Source organism: Chrysemys picta, chromosome 2 (assembly GCF_011386835.1).
Source record: "Chrysemys picta bellii isolate R12L10 chromosome 2, ASM1138683v2, whole genome shotgun sequence".
NCBI lineage: Eukaryota > Metazoa > Chordata > Testudines > Emydidae > Chrysemys > Chrysemys picta.
This window is the reverse complement of record NC_088792.1, coordinates 196,685,689-196,709,963: the sequence shown is the minus strand read 5'-3', so window position 1 is coordinate 196,709,963 and position 24,275 is coordinate 196,685,689. Positions and strand designations below refer to the sequence as shown.

Here is a 24,275-nt window from a genome sequence, read left to right as displayed (position 1 = left end):
AGAGACAGAGGGAGGGGGGATGGAGTGAGTGGGGGTGTGTGGCCTTGGAGAAGGGTTAGGGGGCCGGGCAAGGGTATTTGGTTTTCTGCAAATAGAAAGTTGGCAACCCTACCCCAGCCCAGAGACCCCTCCTGCACCCTGAACCTCCCATTTCTGGACCCACCCTGGAGCCCTCACTCCCTCCGGCACCCCAACCCCCTGCCCTAGCCCAGTGAAAGTGAGTGAGGGTGGGGGAGAGTGAACAACGGAGGGATGGGGGGGCTCAGAGAAGGGGCAGGGTAGGGGTTTTGGGTCTTGTGCAATTAGAAAGTTGGCAACCCTACTCAGGTCCCAGGAATCAGCTAGAAGTATCCCACAATTCTATGGGACAATGTCCTTAGTCCTTTCTATCCTAACAATCTGCAATCCACTCTATTGAAAATGGAAGCCACGCCACCTTTTCAAATAGCAGCAGCTCAGGACAGCATTAACCTTTTCTCTTCTGATCACCGATCTGCAAGCACATTGTCAGAGATCCTCATGGGTTTCCAATGGAGCCTTTTGCAAAGTGGGGCTGCTTCCTGATAATGTCTAGGATGGGCAATAAAGTTTTCCCCCTGTCAGGCATCACGGTCCTAGGGCTAAAGTGGACACATTTCAGGGTGAGTGCATTAGGTACTCTGGATATGGCTACTTTGACTCAGGTCTGCGCACTGCAGTATAGACACCAGAGCCCTAGGTTCTAGCATGGGCTAAAAAAGCCTTAACATAGGGTTAAAATAAAATGTAGATGCTCAATCCTATGGTTTCCTAACACAGGACAGCTGACTCAAGTGCCCCTAACCCTGGGCTTACATTGCAGTGTAGACATACCCTAAGTGAGTACAAATGTAGGATGCCAAATTTGCCTCATCAAGGATTTGATTCTCTACTGCCTTTTTTCTTGTGTAACCATTTACATCTGTGTGGGCTGATTACACAGGTGCAAATGGCTACAGAAGAAGACAGGTAGTAAAGTATCAAACTCAGAGGGTTCAGGACAGTATCAAGGGCTGTTCTCTATAGTGCATTGTTTTAACTGCAGTGGCCTAAGAATTGTTTCACATTAACTCAAGATATTTGAGGTATGTTCAGAATACACTTAAAATTAATAATTGTCAGGCATAAATTTTATTTAAAACTGCATTTAAACCCAAGTAAGAGAGGAAGAATTACATGAATAAACACCATTATTTATATATGTAAATCCTGCCATATTTATTCACATAACTTATCATAGCCTGCTTAAAACTTTTAATCCCTGAGAACTTGTTAGAGATATTAGAGTCCCTTTAGGAATAAGTCATAGGCAAGGTTTTTTGTTTGTTTGTTTGTTTTTTTTTGTTTTTTTTTGGCTGGTTGTTTCTCTTTTATTTTTTGGCTGAAAAAAACCCATGTCATATAAAAGAAAAATGTTAAAATAATATTAGGGTTTAAACTGGGTCCAAAGCCACACAAAGTTAGGCAAATCAGAGCGGAGGCTTCAGTCTCTCCATTTTTATTCACCCTGTTGAGTTTTAGAAACTACAGTAGATAGGCTACACTATTATTGTTTGTGTTAACAAGTGAGAGAGAAGTGTGCTGCCCATCCAAAAAAACCCTGTTTTTTATTCTCCTATTGAAATGATAATGGCTTTTTTTGTCACCATCACAATCTTGCTGGTTCTTAATCAGTGCAACATTGAAATATGGAATACGAAGAACCACTTTATTTCCTGTTGATTCAAACTGCCTAATCTATGCCCTGGGTCTGATTCTTCACTGCCTTGTGCTCTGTAGTAAAATGTATTCAAAGTGTGTGCAAAATGCTGCAGATCTGATACTATGTTGCACAGCTCTGGTCCCTTTTACTTGTGCAAAGGTGACCGGAGTGCAGCCTAGCCAGAGATAGGAGGATCTCTCTTTCTTACTGGGATCATCAGAGATGCCACTGTGCCAACAAAATGATTCCTTCTCCATCCAGTGTGCTTGGGATGAGGGGGGACTTGTTATTTTGCCCTGGCCATACCTAGCTGTTGTAATAGCCCTTTGGAGCTGCTGAAAGTTAGCAGTCTTTAATGCTGAGGAAGCTCAAATCCAAATTTAAACATTGTGTAGGGGGACAACCACAATGAGTCAAAACAAATTCCTGGATCTGAACATCCTTGAACTAATCATGGGAAGTTCTGATTTGGATCAATACTCTGGCCCGGATCATCCCCTATCCCAGAAAACCCAAGGGGAGTTTGCAAGGGGCCTCATGAATATCCCATAACTTTATCTTTGGATACCTGGGATGCACCAGAAGCTAGGACCATTCACTCAGAGGACCTTTGTCCAGATCCAATGGAACTGTACTACTAGCAAATATTTCCTTTTGAAATTGCTGAAGGGAATGAGTATTATAAATGAGTTAGGGTAAAAAAAAATCAGATTTTTTAAAAGACATTAAAATGTTTCTCTTATGGATAATTTGACTCTTTTTCATGGAAAACAAGGATCCTAGAAAAAAAATTACATTACTATCCAGTGGGAAGCTTTTCAATTGCTTATAAGCACTGATTTTGAATCCTTCTGTCAAGTAGATATTGAAAGGTATTGATTTAAATTCTGATGTCAGTTAAACTGCTGTTAAATCAGGAGTAACCTCTGAAAGGAATTATCACTATAAAACCACTGTGAGATTACAAACAGGCCGCAGTACCCAAGAATCATCATGAAAAGGAATTAGAGTAGTTATTTTTGCTGAAAAAGATTTTATTCTGACCTTGGGAAACTATTTTATAAGGATTTTCCAAAAGGTTACAATGTTGGGGCTTAGAGCCATGCTATATGTTTTTCTAATTTAGCTAGTAAAATGTATACTCTCGTTTATTATGCCCTGTGCTTGAACTGTATGGCTTTGGTTTCTTTTGAATGGAATGGGCTTTAACGTAATTTAATTCAGTACTTGAGACTGCTACAGAAATTACATCAATACAGTGGATGTTGACTTCTGTTGTTTTGAGAAAGATGTGACCTAGTTTGCTCCTCCGAGACACATTAAATAATTCTTTTCACTGGCTTTAATAATCCTTGGGTGGATCAACTCTTTTCCTCTGTAACGCCCAGGGACTGGATCTCAGCATTGAGGGCTTCAGAGTTTTGTTTTTCACATCCTGTTAATACTCCTCTATGGATTGACTAGCATGATTTGCCCTGAGGGTTATGGGGAGGAATAATTTGACATACATCCAAGAATCAAATGTATTAGAATCGAAGGGAGTCCATACGACATTAGCCAGGGATGCAATGGTCCAGTTTGCTGCTACCACCATTTTTATCAGTCAAAGGATGTGGTCCAAATGATCGATGTTACACATACCACTTCTAAGCAAATATTCTTTGTATGAATTACTTAAAAAATAATTCTTAACCTTGTTCTTGTGGTGAGTATATAATTATTTGACTTACTACAAAAGTACCAAGTACCCGGATTTTCTGGAAAGACAAATTAACCGTTTTTATCAAATGCACTTTGTGTTAGGTATTGTCAAATGTTTTACAATTGTCACAATCAGTTGTAAACTTCAGACCAAATAAAAGTCCCCAAATCAGTCTGAATATGGGGCACCTGAATGTATATTGTCAAGTACAAACAAAAATAGCTGTCCTTACTATTCTCCTGACTGCTTATAAAAATTCTAAAGGCAACACACTTGCCACATCTTTTCATTATTTGTAAGCAGAGTCTGGATGAGCTCTTCCCTGACATCTAGTGGTGAGCTGTGGAAAAAGACTTCAGAAGCTGATCTTGTTTACATGGACACACCCACCCTGCCTAGGTGCTCAGCATGATGGGATTGCTTGCCCAAATGATCACTTGTGGCTGGTGTTGGATCCCCAGTCTCCTTGTTATTGGGGCAGGAGTAATAAAGGGTTGCTATCATTGTTGTGTGAACTGAGGGCAGCAGAACTGAACCTCTTAACCCTGCCCCTGCCTTCCACACAAGGTGGGAGGTGAACTCTGCGGGTACAGAGAAGGGACAGGCACGTTAAAGGGATTTTTGGGTTGCTGGACTTAAGACCCTGAGGGGAAAAGCACACTGCCCAACTTACTTGAGGTGGGTCCTTTGCTCATGGTTTGTGTTTATGAGCCCTAGTTGTGATGTTTTCTCAAATTAATGCTGAGTTAATTCCCTCATTTTATTAAAAGTTTTTGCTACACTCAGACTCTGTGCTTGTGAGAGGGGAAGAATTGCCTCTTAGAGCCACCCAGGGAGTGGTGTGTAATTGTCCCCGGTCACTGGGTGGGCGCTTGAGCCGGTTTTGCGTTGTATTGTTGAAAAGGAACCCCTAGATACTGAACCTGGCCCTTGTTGCTGCTGGCTTCACCTGGCAGAAGGGTTACAATTATTTATTAATGAAACACCATGGTTATGCCTGGCATCACAGAGAACTAGTATTAGTGGCTTGCCTTGAAGAGTTCACAATCCTAGAATTAATCCTAAATCTTAATCTTAAAAACCGTACTTAGTTATTGATCACTGAATTCAGTTGAACTATTCCCATGCATAAGTGTTTGCAGGATTAGACCCTTAGGCAGGATTCCCATCAAAGTGAATCAGTCAGTACTTCAATAGTATATTTTTAGGGCCAGAAGGGACCATCACGATCATCTAATCTGACTGCCAGCATGATGCGAGCCATGGACCTTCACCCAGTGAATCCTGCATTAAGTCCATAACTTCTGGTTGAGTGGAAGCATATCTCTTAGGATGGTGACCAATCTAGATTTGTATCAGGAATTGTGAGCTGTGAGGCAATGTGACCTAGCGATCGAGCACTGGACTGGGAATCAGGAGGCCTGGGTTTTATCCCAGCTCTGGCACTGGCCTGCTCGGGGAAACTCAAATCACTTCTGTGCCTCAGTTTTCCCATCTATAAATAGGGATAATGAGCCACTTTGAGATCTACTTATGAAAAGCACTATAATAAGAGCTAGGTATTTTTGTTGTTATTTTTATTGAGTTAAAGACTTCAAGTGACAGCGAATCCACCACATGCCCAGGTAAATTATTCCAATGGTTAGTTGTTCTTACTTGAAAATTTGCACCTTATTTCTAGTCTGAATTTGTCCAGCTTCTACTTCCAACCATGAGATCTTGATATGTCTTTGTTTGTGAGATTAAAGAGCCCCCAAATATCAGTAATCTTCTCCTTATGTAGGTATTTATAACTGGTGATCAAGTTATCTGTTATCTTTTTCTTGAATAAAGGTAATACAGTATATTGAATTTCTGTAGAAATCAATAGGAATTCTGCCTGAGTAAGGTCTGTGAGATCGGGCTCTTGGTAAACAAGGTGTGGAGGGAAAATCTATAATTTTTTTGGCTGGATAAGAAGTGTATGTGTGTGTGCTGTGGGTGCGGGATAGCAGGAGTGATGGCATGGAAGATGAGTTACAACAGAAGCAAGGAAATACCATGTAGTGTGCTTAATGTGCTGTACATACCTTCAGATTTTTACAAACAAATTAATGTTAAATAGTGGAAATTGGCAGTGTACAGAGTGAAGGCTGGGGGCGGGGGAGAGGGGAGATGGGTGTTTGTGGTGACTGGAGGGAGCTGAGAGGGTGTAAGAAGTAGCAGCACAATTAAGAAAATCCTGTCTCCGGGTATGTTTTCATCTGACAGAGGTATGTGATTAGCTTAGCTTTTCTTTACTGTAAACCAGAACTCTGAATATTCTCCAGGGGATGCAATATAGTGTATAAAGAAACCTAATGTGATGTGATTTATATGTTTAAAAAAAGAGATTGATTTCCTTAAATATTAAAGATCTGAACTCTAGGCAAGTCCTGGGAGGCGGGGGAGGGGACGGGGATGGACACACCACTAAAATTATGTGATTTGCCAGATTTTTCTATGCATAAAAACTGGTAGTATATCATTTCTCCTGGCAAATGTTTTCAAAAGTTACTAGTGATTTTTGGGGTTCCTTAATTCTTTGGAGTGCCCAACTTGAGACACCTTGATGGGAACTAATATTCAGAAAGTGCCAAGCGGCTGCCTTCTGAAGATCAGGTTTCTTTGAGGTGTTTCTAGAGGGTGTACCCAAAAATCACAAGTCTGAAATCTTGGCTGTGTTCTGTTCTGGATGTAGCTCTCCTATTGACATCAATGTGTCCAAAACAGGTGGGGAGAAGGAAGGGGGAATGTTTTGGGGAGGAGTTGCTATTGTTAGATATCAACAGGATGCACCTTTCCAAAAGGGGATTGCTCTGGGTTACACTCCTGTATAGAGGCATAATGACTGAAGTAGACTCAATGGGCCAGATGGTGTAATTTGTCAGAGTGCCACTGATTTTAATGACATCAGTAGAGGGCATCTGACCCAATGATTCTAGGAGGTCCCACAATGGTGGCATGCAGCGCTTCTGCCTATTATAGGCAGTAGCTGAAGTGTTACAATCTTGTCCTACATGTGTAACACCAATATTACAAAACTGCGTTCTTTTATATTCCACTGAAGAAACATTTATTTCTTTATTGCACCAGCAATTTGTTGTGTGTCTGGTGTAAAAGATATTCAGTGCTAAAGAAATGACCCTTTTCTTTCAGGGTCTGTATTTTTATTTTTGTTTGTTTGCTCACACCTTGTGAGCTTCACAATAGATTTAGTTTCTCACATCTCTAATAATTTAAGGTCTCACAGGACTTTTTGTTAATCGGTATTATGTATATTACAGTAGCACCCAAAATGTGCCCCCCCCCACAGAAGTGGCAGGGTTTCATTCATAGAACACAATCCTGAAAAGACTTGTGCACTGTGAGCAGTCCCATTGAAGTCAATAGTGCATAAAATTAAGCACATGCATAAATCTTTGCAGATCAGGTCAGAATATGCAGTTCAGAAAGGACATAAGAAATACTGAGAAAAGTGTTTAGTTGATGACAATAAGTCAAGTATTTATAGATATATTTGAGGGTCACTGATTTATATTAAAAAGTTGTAGTATTGCTTTTGATACAGCCTGACCAATTGGAATCTTTTTCAAGTTAGTATGGAGTGGCCTTAATGCTGGAAATAATCCTGTTGGCGGAGACCCCAGTACTGTGCAGATCAGAAAAGGATGCAGGAAATTCTGTTTACACATGTGTCTGTAGCACTGAGCAGCAAGAGCAGCCCAGCGAGCCCAGAGGGTAAGGGAGTTTAATAGTCTTGTGGTTTTACTGTTTTAATTTTTATATCTTTCTGTGGGACAGTGTGTGTGTAGTTCTCACACAGGGAGCTGGGGGTGGAAAGAGATAAGATATACAGCAGAAGTACTTAGATCTGAAAAAGGAGAGTATTTTGAGTGTGTGATTAAATTGTGCTTAACTATCTTCCTTTTACTTTCCGTTTCACCACCACTGGGTTATTTTTATCTTTGCATCATATTAAACATACCTAGTTTTGCTGTATGTATACAAATATGCTTATTTAACATAACCAGATAAGATTTTAAAATATAAATTTGCACAGCACAAGTGTGTTAAACTATCTATCTTTATTAGTAATTAAAAAATCGTAATGAGTTACTATAAATATGGCATGTTGAAGGATTATATTGTTTCTGTATGTATAAATTCAAAACAACAGTAGGAAAAGTTGGTACTGTTTGGGTCATTTTCTAAACCTCACTCAATACTGTAGAAATTTTAGTCTCAGGGGAATAGTATTGTTTGAGTTTGCTGCTCACACTAAATTTCTGTTGCGCTTAGCAGGAAGTTGTGTAATCAGAAGGAATGCTTCTGATTTAAAATGTGCAACTAGTGATAGATTTGTGATTTTAATTTCCTTCTGAAAACTATCTGGATCCAGGCAAAAATAGGGGCTAAAATGCAGTGCAGTTTTTGTTTGTTTGTATTTTTAAAGTGTGGTGTAACAAAGCAGAGAACTATTGTAATGTGATATGTTGGCAATGGACAAAGATATTCAGTTTGTCCATTATTTGAAATAGTAGAATCCCAGATGGAATGTGAGTGTGTGGATGTCCTGTCACCGGGGAGGACCTGAGGGGCAAATTCCTAAAGTAATGCAGAGCAATTTAATAAATGCATAATAATACATTTAATAAATGCATATAGCAGACTGTTCTAACTACCTATCTGTTAGATACAACAAGAGTACTTGGGTTTTTATCTTTTCATTCTCACTGTTTTCATCACCATCATGTTAGTTTGTTCCCCACAATCGTCAGTGTTGATATAAAGCAGCTAACTTTTTTTTTTGCTCTAGTGTAACTTACACTGGGAATACTTTGTATTTTTGAACACTGTTATTGCAATTGTTTGTCTACTGCACTGAAGATATAAAGCACTATATAAATGTTAAGTATTATGAATGGGACCTGTTATATGCTCTTTACATACTCAGACCTTCCAACAAATTCAATGGGAGTTCAGGGAGTGCAAAGAATGATGTATGAAGCCTATTACCTATCTATTTTTCTGCCTGTCTTTAACTCAATCCAGTGCTCGTAAATTATTTCTTTTACAGATCACCTGCATATTACTTTTTTTATTTTATTAAAAAAATTAGGGACCCTAATCCAGTTGATGTTGAAAACAGTTAATCTACTGTCATTTACCTCAATAGATGGGCTTCAGAGTCTTTGATTAATTTGAGTAGATTGATTAATTTATTAATATTTATTTACTAATCTTACTAATAATTATTTAGCTCCACAAGTATATGTAGCACTTCATGAATCATAGAAGAGATGTTCCCTGCCCTAAAGAGTTTTGCTGCCCAATGGTCATAATGAGTATATTGCCTTAGTGATCTCCTCTCCTAAACAGAAGGAGGCATACATATTATTGTAAGGTTACTGCTGGAAAATGCTGACTTCTTAATGACAACTACTTTCTGTGAAAAATATCCTAGTGTAATGTGGTGCATGTCCAATAATGTCAGTTTTGAATTCCTAATAATCTGTTGGAGCAACCCAACTATGTATTGTCCTTTTAAATATTGCTTTTCATCCATTTCCATTTGCCCTAAATCTATGTCAAATCACTTACTGATTGCTAATACTAAATGAAAAAGCTGGCAGATTAGAACAATTTATAAATGCTCACATTCGGTCTTCTTGGCAAAAACAAGTCTGCCCCAAATCCTCAGTTTTCTGCACTTCTTATGACTTTCTTTTCTTTGTAAATCATGTGTACATGACATAATTCTCTCTAACGTGCATACTGCAATTTGGGAATATATTGGACTGAATTCACACCCACTTTCACATCAGTGGTGCCCTGCTATCCTCTGCTGGCTGTCCTGCTAAGGAAGGTCATATTGTCAAGTGTCATCAAAAGTCTGAACAAGCCACCTGGCTGTGGTCCTTCCCTTATTAGCACTGTCCTGATTACATCTAGACAAAATTTCTACCACAGTTGGTTATACAGCATGGTTCAACGGCATGCAAGCCTGCATATTCGAGGGTTAAATTAAGGCTACTTGATATGTACCCTTGCTCTAGAGCAGCGGCTCGCAAACTCTGATTTGATTCATACGCCACCTTCTTAAAAAATTGTTGATAGATGAGCTTGATGTTCCACCAATTCATTTCACCAGTGGTACATGTACTGCAATTTTGGGATAATCCCATGATGATAATCTCATAAGTGATAGGAATATTAATTGCACTTGTTATATTTATCTGAAATGCTATACTCTGGTAAAGTAGGGGGGAAAAGAGCGGCATGGAGGGGGAGTTCGAAATATTGTATAACAGAGCACAATCAGAGTCCATCAAAATTCAAGCAGTCACAGAAGCAGGTAAATTTTTTTCCAAAGAAGGGTTCATATATATGAATGATTCCATAATATATTTTATAAAGTTTCAGTTTCCACTTTCTTTGTTACTAACTGTAAATTAATTTTCTCAAAGTTCTATGCCTTCATTCTTATTTTGCTGTTCATGTGGTCTTCTTTGTACTTCTTTTTCCTTCCCCCGATTTCCAACTTCCCCTTTACTGAATACACATTACACCAAGTCTTTCTCTACTAAACATAGACTTCCCATGTTTTGTCCACTAGAACTATTAAAAGAAGGCTTCAGAGGATGCTCATCTCAGCCTTGTGATGCCTCAACCAAAATAATTGAAATCTTACCTTCCAACATTTTTTTTCCAAATAACTCATGTGTGTGAGAAGAGCAAGTAACTCATCACTGTGCTTTAATAAAAACAAATTCTACACTAAAATAATCCTGAAATACATTTTCATTCGGACAATTAAACAGTATGCTTGTAACAAAGCTACTCAGTTACTAAGCTGCATTTTCCCAAAAGACCACAGGTTCAAGGTAAATGTTCAAACTAAGCTTCGAAATATAGGCAGCAACTGCTTGCAGCTACCTCTACGTTACAAAAAAGACACAGGGTAAGTAGTAACACCCTGTCTGTTAGTTTGTTGTTAACAAACTTATTCTTAACAAAATAAGATATCTTTAAAAATACATGAAAGGTTTCAGAGTAGCAGCCGTGTTAGTCTGTATCCGCAAAAAGAAGAACAGGAGGACTTGTGGCACCTTAGAGACTAACAAATTTATTAGAGCATAAGCTTTCGTGGACTTGCACACTTGTTATCTAACTGTCTGTCTGTGCTGGGCTAGCTTGATTATCACTTCAAAAGTTTTTTTCTCTTAATTAATTGGCCTCTCAGAGGTGGTAAGACAACTCCCACCTGTTTATGCTCTCTGTATGTGTGTATATATATCTCCTCAATATATGTTCCATTCTATATGCATCCGAAGAAGTGGGCTATAGTCCACGAAAGCTTATGCTCTAATAAATTTGTTAGTCTCTAAGGTGCCACAAGTCCTCCTGTTCTTCTTTTTAAAAATACATGTAATGTAATATTATGTGCCAGCCTTCTCTGGATGCATAATATAACATGTAATTGTGTTCACTTTTTTGCAGAAACAAACAAACCTTCCTAAACTTGAAAAATCATCTTGAACATACAGAGCTTTTAAAATGCTTATTACACTCAATACATTCCCCATGCCAGGTTGGATTTATACGTTTCAGGATTAATCGAATACACCAAAAACATAACACTGCTACCTATAAGTGATCCATAAATTCCATAGCTCCAATTGGATCTCCCAGAACTCCACTGACTTCAGTAAAGGAGTCCTGACCTAGATTGGTGTAAATAAAAGGTGAAAAGGGGCAATTGTGCCAAATTCATCCTGGTTTAACCCTAGTAACTCTGACAACCCTTGTTGTTTGTTTTTATTGTATTTTCAGTTGAGTTGGAAGCTTTTCCCATAACCTTTGTAAATGGTATTGTTGGAGAAAAGGACTTTCCATAGGACAACTGCATGAGTAAGAATGACTAAAGGGTCTTTAATGTGGCCCTAAAGAGGAATGACAAAATAGCCCAAATGCCACTGGGAACAAAACCCACTCTCTTCTTCACATGAAAAAGTAAGGTTCTGAATGTATTGAAAGGATAGGAAATGTGGAGAGGGCCACTCTACATTTCCTGCCCTTCCAATACATTCAGAATGTTCTTTTTCACGCCAAACCTATTCACGCCAAACCTATTCACGCCAAACCTACGTAGGATGGAGTATAGCACAGCTAGGGATCCTTGCATCCCATTGCAGGAGAAGGTTTCTAGGAAGAGCCAAGAGAGCTATGATTAAGTATATTCATCATTTAGTTACACTGTAAAAAGATCGCTATACTTGCTTATCTGCTATTTTCTTAAGGCTATACTACTGGCTGTAGAGTATATGTTCTGTTGCATCAGACCCTTGATATTAGTGTGCAGGCTATTTATTCAGGCTGGGGGCTGGGAACAAGTTTTAGCCCTTAGTGACTTTCTTCTGGGTAGCACACAGTAAGAAAAGAATAACTTAGGGTTAAACAGCTGTATACATTTTTTTCTGTTTGTAATAAAATCATTTCCCCTTATACTTGATAGTGTCACACATACTTCTAGTGTTCGATATATCTGCTTTTCCACTGTGTAACTTGTCTCTGTGTCATACGAAGATTGTAGAAAGGGAGGTTTTGATGAGGCTGAGAATTGACATCATTGGTAACATTTTGATTGCAGAAGGAGACTGAAGAACTCCTTAGTGCAGGATTAAAGACGCATGGTTACTGCGGAACATGAAATATGTCAGTATGTATGTATAGTCTGCTTTTGATTTGTGGAAGAATTGTGTTCAAAGAAAGGCTTGGTGGAGCTGGGGGGGTTCACATTTTCTATTAGATGTTTCACCATCTGTTTCTGAATGACCTGTAGCATTCCGAGCACTCTGTAACTCAGTGTCTTGCATATACTGTATTTTCTGGTACGTTCTTTATGTTCTAATCATCTAGCTAGTTATGTGAAACTACAGGTAATCTCTGAAGAACACTCTAAAAAAATCTTTAGTGAATTTTGATTTGGTTCAAGATGCTGGTCTGTCAGCATTAAGTATCATGGGTGAGGCCTAGAGCGGGTGTCATGTGAGGTACACTAAGTACTATCTTCAAAATGCTATGGTGATTAATGTTACAGAAACTCCTGAGGGAAGGAGAAGACATGTTTAAAAGCTATTTTCTTTACACCTGAATTTTGTTCTCAACCCTGCAATAGTTAAAAATTACTATGGGCCTCATCTTTAGAACTTTTTTTTTCCAAATTAACTTCTGCTAATTAATTTGTTCTCTCTCACACAGAGGGCCTGATTCTCTACTGCCTCGCACATTGTGATGCAGGATTTACACCTGTGCAAATGGGGGAGGGGTAAAATGCTACCATTCTGATTGGCAACTGTCAGAGGACAGTTGGTCACTGTGACTGGATTAAGCCCAGCTTCCCTGTGACAGAGCAGGTGGCCCCAATTGAACCAATTAAAAGGGAGAGTGCTACACGTGAGACTATAAAGGCTTGTCAGAGCGTAGGAAAAAGAGTGATTGGAGCAGGATGTACCTGGGGAGAGGAACCACAGAGGAGCGAAGCTAATCTGGTGGTGGGTCCCTGGAACAAGGAGCCAGATGCATGGGGAGGTAACACTGGGGCCAGGGTTCCAGAAGCGGGAACAGAGCTGATTGGATGAGAGCTGGCTGAGAAGGGAAGCTGGCTGGGAATGGGAACCTGGAAGAAGCAGTCTTACCAGAGAGCTCTGGGATGGGAGATTACAAAACCCAAGGACAAAGGGTGAGCTGAGGAACTGGTTTTTTTTTCCTCTCTTTTATGTTTTTATGTTATGTTTGGACAACAACTTACTTTAAAGGAGATTGGGCATGGCAGTGAGTGCTTGTTAAGATGACGAGAAGCCCTGCTGTATCACATATGGTGGAGAATGCAGGCATTTCTATTGGCCTCTAATAGAAAGAGAGAGTGAGGTAGATTTTTGGTGCCCAGTGAGGAGGGGCAAAGCAGAGGCAGAGTGCCACACGGTGATCTATTCCCACAAGAGGGGGCTCGAGTGGCAGCCACTGTATTACAGCAACACTTTTACATTCACTTTGCATGAGGGAAAATGACTACACAAGGTGAAAAGCAGTAGAGACACTGGCTCACAAACATGAACAAGCAAACCAATAAATAATTTGATAAATGTGTATGCTTTTTTATTTCTCTGACAGGTCAGGAAGGGAAAAAAAATCTTTCCGTTTTTATTGTGGGGAGGGATAGCTCAGTGGTTTGAGCTTGCTAAATCCAAGGTTATGAGTTCAATCCCTGAGGAGGCCACTTAGGGATCTGGGGCAAAATCAGTACTTGGTCCTGCTAGTGAAGGCAGCAGGCTGGACTTGGTGACCTTTCAGGGTCCCTTTCAGTTCTATGAGATAGGTATATTTCCATATATTTTTAATTATTATTTTAATATCTGAGCAGTGTTTGGTAATTACAGTGACAAAGATCACCTAAGCTCCTAGATTGATAAAGAGAAGGCACAGTAGATTTGCACGCCAAATGGAACAGGTTCTGATCTCAAGCAAGTAAGAGCTATAGCAGCATTTCTACTTTTCTATATGTGGGGAAGGGGGAATAGCTTATTTTTGAGTAAACGTTCCATGTTATGTTTTGGAAGAAAGTGTTTGTGTTGTCCTAATAAATATTAAGGACACTGTACTCTATTCTGAGACAATATCATCCATTAGTGGAATTGAGATCTAGGATTATTTTTTTTCTAAATAATATGTAATAGCTGCTGAAAGTAGGTCACGTTTTGGATAGATAAATCAGATGATTACCAAAATAACAAGAGACAGTTTCTTTAAGATTATTTACTTTCAGATATTACATATTATGAAGACACCCAGCCAAATAGTTCCAGGCCCAACATTTTAAAAGTTAAAACTTAAGAACAGAACTGTTTTCATGATTTTACAAACATTTCAGTGAAATCCCTCTTTAAAATATAAACATCCTTTTCGTGCTGAAAACAAACAGTATTGCGTTAGGAAAAGAGAATCAGAAAAATGACAGTGAATGAAAGTGAAATTAACCAGTTTGATTCACTGTTCCTATTGAATGAATGCAAAGAGTGCATTGAATAAATGTAAAAAGCATGAATGGTGGAATGGAAACCTAGTGTTCATTTTGGTTCAGATAATGAGATGCCAAATTCATCACTGATAAGGATTTCTTTTAATCATTTTATCGTAACACTGTTGCTTTGCAAATCTTGAAATGGCTTGTGCAGCTAATAAGATATAAAACTAACTACTGTTCATAGGGGTGTCTTGAATTAAGACAGATTCTGCCACCGTTAGTCACATGTAGTGGCACCTTATTTCAGAGATAGTCCTATTGATTCCAATAGGCCTGGTTCCTGAATAAGGTGCTACGGAGTGGAAGGAAGGGTAGCAGAATCTGGCCTTCACTCTTCAAGTTAGTTTCTCCCTATTAACATTGTGGATGTGTTCCGTATCCCATCCTTTATCTTTTTGGAGTTCAATAGGAGCAGGAGTAGACCCCCAATGAAGTGCTGAGTACCTCCTGTGTGGTACTGAGCATTCTTAACTGCAACTGAAGCCAGGGGTTTTTTAGACTTAATTAGAACAATGGGTGGGGCAGGAGAGGGGAAGAGAAAACCACACATTAACAGGGTATCATGGCAAATCCTCAAACTTCTGTGGCTTGCCAGATGTTTGTTTAATTCTTATGGGTTTGCAAATTCTTCTAAATTTCAGATGATGTCAGAATTTAAGTTAATTTTAGTAACAAGGAGCTGACCTCTTCTCTGAGCTTTCTATTCATTGCTTTCACTTACCTATGGTTTTTCTCCCTTATGAGTCTGAAATACTTGTCCTAAATTTTCCTGGAATCTTTTTACAGGAATTCAGTCTTACTGTTTATTCTTTGTTAAATAAGATACTCAAGTGCATCTTCTGTGGATTTGCTGAGGAGATTAAAAAAACTGGGACTTTTCAGCTTGGAAAAGGGATGACTAAGGGGGATATGATAGAGGTCTATAAAATATTATCTGACGTGGAGAAAGTGAATAAGGAAATATTGTTCACTTTTTCTCATAACACACGAACTAGGGGACACCCAATGAAATTAATAGGCAGCAGGTTTAAAACAAACAAAAGGAAGTACTTCACACAACACACAGTCAACTTGTAGAGCTTTTTGCCAGAGGATGTTGTGAAGGCCAAAACTATAACAGCATTCAAAAAAGAACTAGATAAATTCATGTAGGATCGGTCCATCAATGGCTATTAGCCAGGATGGGCAGGGATGCAAAACCATGCTCTGAGTGTCCTTAGCCTCTGGTTGCCAGATGCTCTGAGTGGACAACAGGGGATGGATCAGTTGATGATTACCTGTTCTGTTCATTCCCTCTAAAACTCTTGGCATTGGCCACTGTCGGAAGACAGGACCACTGATCTGACCCGGTATGGCCATTCTTAAGGCTGTTCTGCTAGTTGAGTATTAACACATTCTGTGCTTTGGTCCTCTTTACTCTTATGAGTGCTGTGTATACTTTAAGGCATTCCTATGATTTTTGTTGTAATTAAGGTGAGTTATCTGTGTAAATCATCATTAAGAGAATGAATCTCAAAACATCCTTTATTCTCCTGCATTAGAACTGTAGGCTCTATAGGCCAGATCTACAAAGGTATTTAAGTGTCCAAAGATGCAGATGGGAACCTAGTGGCATTGTCCGCATATGCTGGAAGAAAGACAGAAGATACTGGATTTAGTTCTAATTAGTCCACAACTTTATTTTTAAATATCTGGGAGTGCCTGGCAGATAACATTTTACAGTGCAGGTAATTCCATAATCCTTTCCACATACCCGTCAGCCCTTCCCCTTACACATCCTGGTCCCAATCAGCCCATTGCCAAGCTCCCTTCATCAGGGATGCGCAGAGGATTCAGGGGGCCTGGGGCAAAGCAATTTCGGGGCCCCCTTCCATACAAAAAAGTTGCAATACTATAGAATAATATATTCTCGTGGGGCCCCTGTGGGGCCCGGGGCAAATTGCCCTACTTGCCCCCCACCCCGGGCGGCCCTGCCCGTCACATGAGGCTTATGGCTATATAGGAGTGGGGGGCTGACACCCCACTGTAGGGAACGCCGAACGCTCCTTTCAAGCTTTTCCCAATCCATTCTATCTGATCACCATATCCACTCTATATGGAGTACCAGCACTGCCCATCAGTCACAAGCTTACTTAATGAGTTCAACATTTTCCCCACCAAGCCCCTAATCCTCTGTGGGGAAGGCAAAAAAAACCCAGCTGACCTTGGCCAATCTGGTGGTGAGGGGAAAAAAATTCCTTCTCAATCCCAGGAGAAAGGAGCGACTAGTGTAGTGCTCACAGTGGATCGTGATGAAACCTGTATTTTAACTGCTTCCATCAATGGAAGTGTGGGTTCTGCTCACTTTATCCAGGTAAGAGAGCTGTCTCAGCACAGCCCTGGGTATAAATACCCCTTACCCCCTTCTTCGGTCACCTGTGGGCAAGGGGGCAAGTTCCTCTGCTCAGCTGGTGCAGCTGACTGCTGGCTGCTTCCTGCTTCTTACATCCCCAGGAGGCGCTTAGCAACTTGTAGGAGTGGGACCTTCACTGCTTAGTATCAGAGTGAATTAACATTATTGTACTTGAGAAGACAACTGAACATATGTATATTTTTTTTAAATAGAGGTACTGGGTATGTGGTGTGAATTGAAAATATCATATATAAAGTTGACTTCCAGATAATCCTATTAAGTAACATTCAGGAAAAGAAGGAATGTCATGCTAAATAATAAAGCTGCCTTACACATTACTGAAATGATATCAGCCTCAGTTGCAGAGGTAGATGCTGGTTTCATTGGAAATTTTGTGTTAGAATAAAATTAATGAAGTTTGCATCCGCCTCCCCCAAAAATCCACAAACCAAAAATCCTTGCAATGAGAGTGTACTCTTCCTTCAATGAATAGAGTGATCTCAAATGTTATGAAATCCTAGTTTATTAAATTGATACAAAGCATACAAAATATTATAGGAATGTAACATTTTGCATTTCTAGTTAATGTCATCGTTTGTTACTATGCAAAAGAAAAAAAAAACTTGAATTTATGGACTATATAGTGCTAGAGAAATAATGTGTACTTCAATTTTCAAGTTTCCTGAATGTAACTACAATTATTATCCTGTTTCCCTGCATTTGAGAGTAAAATATTAGGGACAAACTCCTCTCTGTAATGTAGTCCATGACTGAAAAGACAATCTAGAGTAAAAAGCTCATTCTTTTTTTTATAGAAGGACATACTGTTACATCTGGTTCTCTTAATTAGTAAAGGGATTTTTTTCAGGATTGGATTACATTTCTCTGTCCTTTCAAATCATAATGGCATTATGACTGCAGCCAGCCATGTGGCCTAGTGGATAGAGCAGGGGACTTTGACATGGGAAACTTGGATTCTGTTCCCAGTTCTGCCAGTAGCCTTCTCGATGACCTTGGGCACGTCATGGCACTACCCCGTGCCTCAGTTTCCCCATCTGTAAAATTGAGATCCTTTGTAAAGTACTCTGAGATCTACTCCTGAAAAGCACTATATAAGAGCTAGGTGGTATTATTTGCTTTATTATTTCTTATGCTATGGACTTTATGCCCCTCTCTCCTAAAGGTTTGGGGGCCCACACCCTGAGGCCAAAAATACTCCAAAACAATGGCCACTTTTGAAAATATGGGGCAATTTTGAAAAATGTATGCCATGCAAAGGAGTCAAAGCCTCAGTGTTTCCTTCCTCTGGGGATTTGCATGGCTTAGAGGATTCCCCAATATGTGTATATGTAGCTGCTATGCCACAGGCTTCATGCCCTCTAGCATAGGGGGTAAATCAGTATGGGAAAGGATGAGTGCCAGAGTACAATGGGCTCTGGCTATGCTTAGCTAGGTGGTCTCTAGGATCATTTGGAGCAGCAAAACTCATAGAAGCAGAAACTCTGACAACGTGTTTGCAAACAACTGGCCACAGTCACAGACTGAGCCAAGGAAAGAAGCAGGTCTAGGAGCAAATGTGCTGACTCAGTCCCCTGCTCTAACCAATATTGCCAGCTCCAAGTGATCAAAAATCATGAGTCAAGCCCCAAAATAATGTAATTGGCTTAAAAATCATGAGATTTAAAAAAAATCCCAAACACATACATCTCATGTTCTCTTTATTTGCTGTCTGTTTTGATCCTTCAGGGATCACATTTTGATTTTTTTTTTCTTGGTTAGTGGTTTGTTTTTGTTTCTCAGCAACCAGGAGAGCTAAACTTTTTGTACTGTAAACTGAGACTATCGGGGACTCACCTGATTCCCTGAGCTAGGGCTTCAAGAAAAACACCTAATATTGAGAAACTTGTGATAAAATCATGAGAACTGACACCACCATCTGTTAGCCAAGAAAACCTGTAAAGCTTAATTCTCATTTAAAACCAAATTACATTTATATGCATTTCAAGGCTCCTTTGCACAATCAGGGTGATGTAAAGGAGCCGTAGTGTAAATGACAAATCTGGTCTTTACTATTTAGTAACCCAGGTTTCAAAACTGTCTCTCTCTCATAAGGTCTGGTGAAAGATAATAAAAAGAAGTTTGAACTAGCTGTTGGAAATGCCTGTTCACTTGAACTAAATTAACATAGAGTCCTCTGGAAAGAAGAAAATCTACCAAGCTGAGAGACCAGTCAGTCACTGTCAAGATGGGGGGTCCTCCAAATCCAACTCTGGAAACATACCCCGTCCAAGGCTATACATCTAACTAAATAGTAAAATTAGAAATATCAGTAGGAATACAAATGGGATAAGCACATCCTAATATTAAAGTTTTCAGATGCTGTTCCTCCCCAGGATTAATAACTCACAAATAAAAAGTCAGTGTCCCCCCTTCTAATGTATCTGTTGGCAGTAGAATAGTGTGCTGTTAAACTCATACTCATTCATAATAAATCATCCAACCATTTCATGTTTATCGTCTTGGTGAGGCAGAAGCTTTCAAGAAGGAAAAATAATTACCCATTGTTATTAGTCTTTTGAGATGCTGGTAGGGATATGAGGGTTAGGGTAGAGAATATGCTATCTGGTTTAAAAGAATTTGGAAATTGTGTTAGACATTGTATAGTTTTCCATCCAATGAATATTGAGCAAAATTCAAAGAGGAGATGAATTATTTATGTATGCCAGAGCACAGTGTCAGATGATATGACAGTATCACGATAGTAGGAGCCTTCTAAAAATCATGAGACTTTGGATGATCTAATTAACTGTAATAGTAGAAATGTCTTCTCAAGCAGCATGCACCGATATAGGCTTAACTATATGATACATCAGTAATAAGTAGCACTTTTCATCTTCCAAGTAGTGAACTATTAAACCTGCCAATACCCCAGTGAAGACCATTTTACAAATAGGATGCCTGAAGCAGAGGTTAAATGACAGTCAGAGAGCTAGTACTAGAACCTGGAAGATTCTTTCTATTAGGTCTGGGGTTAATCCACAGGATTATACTGGCCTTCTAATAAAATGAAACACTTTTTCAGGGTGTACCTATTACTTGAGCATAGATCTAGGTTATCTTAATGGACCCAAGGAGCCAGCTTTGCATCTGGCTTCTGTTAATGATACCCTGATAAAGAATGAGAGTCAATAAGAGGCTTGGAAAGAGCCAGCTAGTCAACTCTTTTTGTGTCTCAAGCCACAGATGGCGGCTGAAGTGGAACAAGACTGCCTTGGCTCCTGCTCAATACCTAATTCCTCTTGAAGTCTTGTTAGTCACACAGCTGGGAATGATTTTCTTGCTAGTTATCCTGTTATGCAACTTAATTTGTCAATTTCAGTGACTCGCAGACCAGAGTGAAGTACCACTGGGCTCCAGCCTATATATGTTATAGTGGTGGTGCTGTGAAGGTTTTGCAATCAAGTGAAATGTTTTGAAAAGCCATCATTCTATTGTAAATTTATATTAACCTGCTGCACTTCTGAAATTATGGGCTGTAAATGACAATCTATGTAAGTTATCCACATTCAGTCTCAAGACTTCGAATATAATGGCTCACATTTCAAAGACATCAGCATAAATACTGGCTTGCATCAAATGAAAATTTTGGAAGATCTTAACCAAAGTTTGAAGTCCAAGCAAATGCATGTTGTACAAGAGGTGGACCAATAGTCAACACTTCCAACCTGTGAACAGTGTAGTCCAAGTGATAGTCAAAAAAGTAATTGGCGGGAAAGAGTTGGTTAGTCTTATTCTTTTATTGGAAATACTAGCTGTGTATCTGGCTGCAGAGTATATTTTATAGATAACATACTCGATAAATCTAGCACATTGTAATTAGCTAAATTTAAAACAATTATTAAAATAGTTCAGGACTGGGGAATATATTCTGCATTTATTTAAAGTCTGAATTGTATAGTTTCTGCTTTTTTTCCTTCTTTTCTTTCTGGATGTAATAACTGGAGGTAGGGAAGACAGTAGTCATGCAGAGACTATATAGGGAAAATGAATGAGTGTTTAGGTCCTCAACAATTCTGACTGGGTAACCCTGGACATGTAGGTCTTGCTTGATTTAGAGATGAAGTGCTTTCCTGGAGACTAGGATAAAATCCTGCTTTTTTTCAAAAAGTGCCATAAGATCTTTAACATCCACTTGAATTGGCAGCAGGGTTTTATAAATAGATTTCTCACAGTACTGTTATTCCTCTTTCCCTTTCTGTGGTGTCTGAAATCAATATGTGAGCCCAAGATCTGATCTGGATCTTAAATCCATGCTATTGGCCAAAGCTGACAATGCTACCATGCCAATACCAGGTGTATGTTAGGTTACTCGGGGCACCAGCAGAAGGTAACCTATGATCCAACTGACAGCTTCCTAGAAATATCCGTTTTGGCATAGGTCCCCTGCTTAGGGTTTCCACCTCTGAGGTACACAAAACTGGGCATCCAGGATAATCATGAGCCCATAAAACTGGATAGTTGGCAGTGTGCACTGAGCATCCTTACAGACTTCCCAGGACCACTACCTCAAAAAGGGATGATCCTGGGAAAACCTGGACAGACAGCAACCCTCCCCCTTTTTTCTTCAGTTCCTATGACTCTATGCTCAAGATCATAGAATCAGAAATGTAGGAAGGGACCTCGATAAATCATCTAATCCAGTCCCCTACACTGAGGCAGTATTGTCAAAGTTTAAAATCTCTTAGCATTTAGATGACGATTCATACTGGGAAACCTTTTGGCTTCTTTGGATGATGAGTTTTTTTTTTCTTAATTAGAGCACACACCAAATAGAATTCCTTATTTATCTTCAAATATGATTAATCATGGAGATTAAAGGTCATCACAGCTTAACTTCCCATAGAACTATGATGCATCTTCTTGCTAATGGCCAGGTAGAAAATGGAGCACCAGATAATTTTTTCATACTAGTTAACTACAAAGATTGTATTAAAGCATAATTACTTCTGTGTGATAAAAATCAATGAACAGGATTTCAATGTATATTTATAAAATGTGGAGTAAGACATTATAAATAGATATATTCAACTTCCTTCCAGGAAAACAATAGAGAGAATCAAATTCTCTGCTGGTGTAAACTGACATAACTATTGAAATAAATGGAGCTGTACCAAAGAAGATGGCTATCAATAGCAAACACCATAATATAGGAGACATTGGTAGAAGATTTCTTAAAATAAGACTGTTTTAAAAGTTGATAGGGTGAGAATAGTCCCTATCTCCAAAAATGCACCCATTTAGCTCAAATAACTCATGATCTGTGTGACACATGCTGTACACAGGTTTACAAGGTAATAAAATGTGTTTGCCTCTTTTAAAATATAGGGTTGATTTTTGTTGTCGTCGAGTCCATGTGCTTTCATGCAATTACTGATGGTTTTTAATGTTCTTACCATACTCTTGATGGCTGCTCTTAAGTTTTATTGTAAAATATGAGCAACAGAGCCTTCTAAATTAGATTTTTTTTTTTGAGGCTGGAAAATAAAAATGAAATAGTAGGTACAATAGTTGTATAAGTCTGACTCCTTATGTAAGACTTTAAAAGGAAGTCAGATTCTCTTGATCCACGTGTATAAATTTCTATATATGTAATAGGAGTTATATTCACACTGAGAGGAATATACAATGCTTATTAATTAACAATAATTGTTTTTAGAATGTCCGTTTAAATAGAGCTATATACATCCTAATGTAAAGTTCTACAGAATGTAATCAAGAACTAAATCCTTCCTACAGTTCCTTTTCTAGTTTTTACATCCTTGCTATAAGGTAAATGAAATAACTTTTGCTCAGATTCTTCCACCCTTACTCCATAATTAGTCTCACTGATTTCAGATAGGAAGACTGGTCTAATGGATCAGGAATTTGGGTAGGACTCCAAAGACCTAGACTCCGTTCCCAGCTAACTTTTTGTGTGACATTGGATAAGTCAGTAACTCACCCCGGTGCTTCAGATCCCCATCTGTAAAATGTGGATAAGCTTCCCTACCTCATAAGTGTTTTGTTGATAAAAAATAAATGATTGTGAGGTGCTCAGATACTGGAGTGGTGAGGGCTGTGTAAGTATCTAGATGGATAAATGGAATGAGGAACTATATAGTGTGAATAAGGATGGCAGAATGACCTTCATATATGACAGTGGTTCCCAAACTTTAACAACCTGTGAACCCCTTTCACGAAAATATCAAGTCTCGTGAACCCCCTCCTAAAAATGAATATTTCCAGGGATTTTCTCCTTTACCTGAGTATAAATTATAAATGCAGTGATCTTGGAAATACACAATTTGTTTTTATGACATGCTTATTACATAATATTTATTATTAATTATTATCATTACAGTATTTTTATTACATTATGAAAACGGCAACACTCTTCCAAGATCTCACTTTCATAGCTTGTATCACTTTGAATAAGCCTGTTATAAGACAAGGCTCCTATGTTTCATCAAGGAGTATCAGATGTGAAACAGCAGGAAGGTATTTAAGAAATCGACTCAAAGAGTTCCTCCTACACAAGCATTCAGGTCTTGAACAGTCCAGACAAACAACGCACGTTACAACAAAGCTTAAACTTGTTCTTCATAATAATTTTAAAAACAACAGTAGCTGCCTATTTCATTTTAAAAACAGCAAAAAATATCCACCTCCCTTTCCTTTTCTTATAAGGAGTCTTGAAGTTTAAATCTCCTCAGTTTGATAGATAGGCTTGCTTTGATCTGCTTAGCTCTTGGAAGTCCAGGGGCTCCAGGCTGCTGGCCTCGTGCTGCCTGAGGTCCCTAGGGACAGCTCTGTCCGCCATTAGGGAATTTTTTTCCAAGAACCCCCTGTAACATTTTGTGAACCCCCAGGGGTTCACAAACCCCAGTTTGGGAACCACTGATATATGAGGTCCTCTATGGACTAATGGCAAGATATTTTAAACATACTCTTATTGAATGTTAAACAGCGAAGTCTTGTAACTAGTTAAATGGATGTTTTGGCTCTGACTCAAATTGTTTTACAGTTTTTATTCACACCCATGAATTTTATTTTTACCTTGGGTGTCAAATTTGCACACACACAAAATCAAAGCAGAATGTGGATGAACCACATGGTTTCATGTTGAAACTGGAAATCTTACTGTTTTTATAAGAAACATTAGATCAGTCCAGATTCTCTCACAGGTGCTGATTTCAAAGGAAAGTTTCCCTTATTCTGGGAGCAATTTGGGTTTTAACTGTGGGCATTCACAAAGTAAAACACACACATACTCTTCTGTTATATAAACACCAATACTCAGCAGGCTCTGTTTGAGTTC

General features: G+C 39.0%; 1 protein-coding gene across 3 annotated transcripts in view; it reads left to right on the top strand.

Annotated features, from left to right (window-relative positions):
• Nucleotides 1-969: 969 nt before the first annotated feature.
• The window catches only part of CCDC102B (coiled-coil domain containing 102B), a 362,186-nt gene continuing 338,880 nt past the window's right edge, over nucleotides 970-24,275 (top strand). For 2 of the 3 annotated variants that reach the window (XM_065585187.1, XM_065585188.1), the window contains exon 1: nucleotides 970-1,103. The gene's annotated coding sequence lies outside the window, so the exon portion shown is untranslated. Of the gene's footprint in view, nucleotides 1,104-7,051; nucleotides 7,182-24,275 lie in introns of those variants that run through there. The other variant, XM_005281488.4, reaches the window with a different exon arrangement.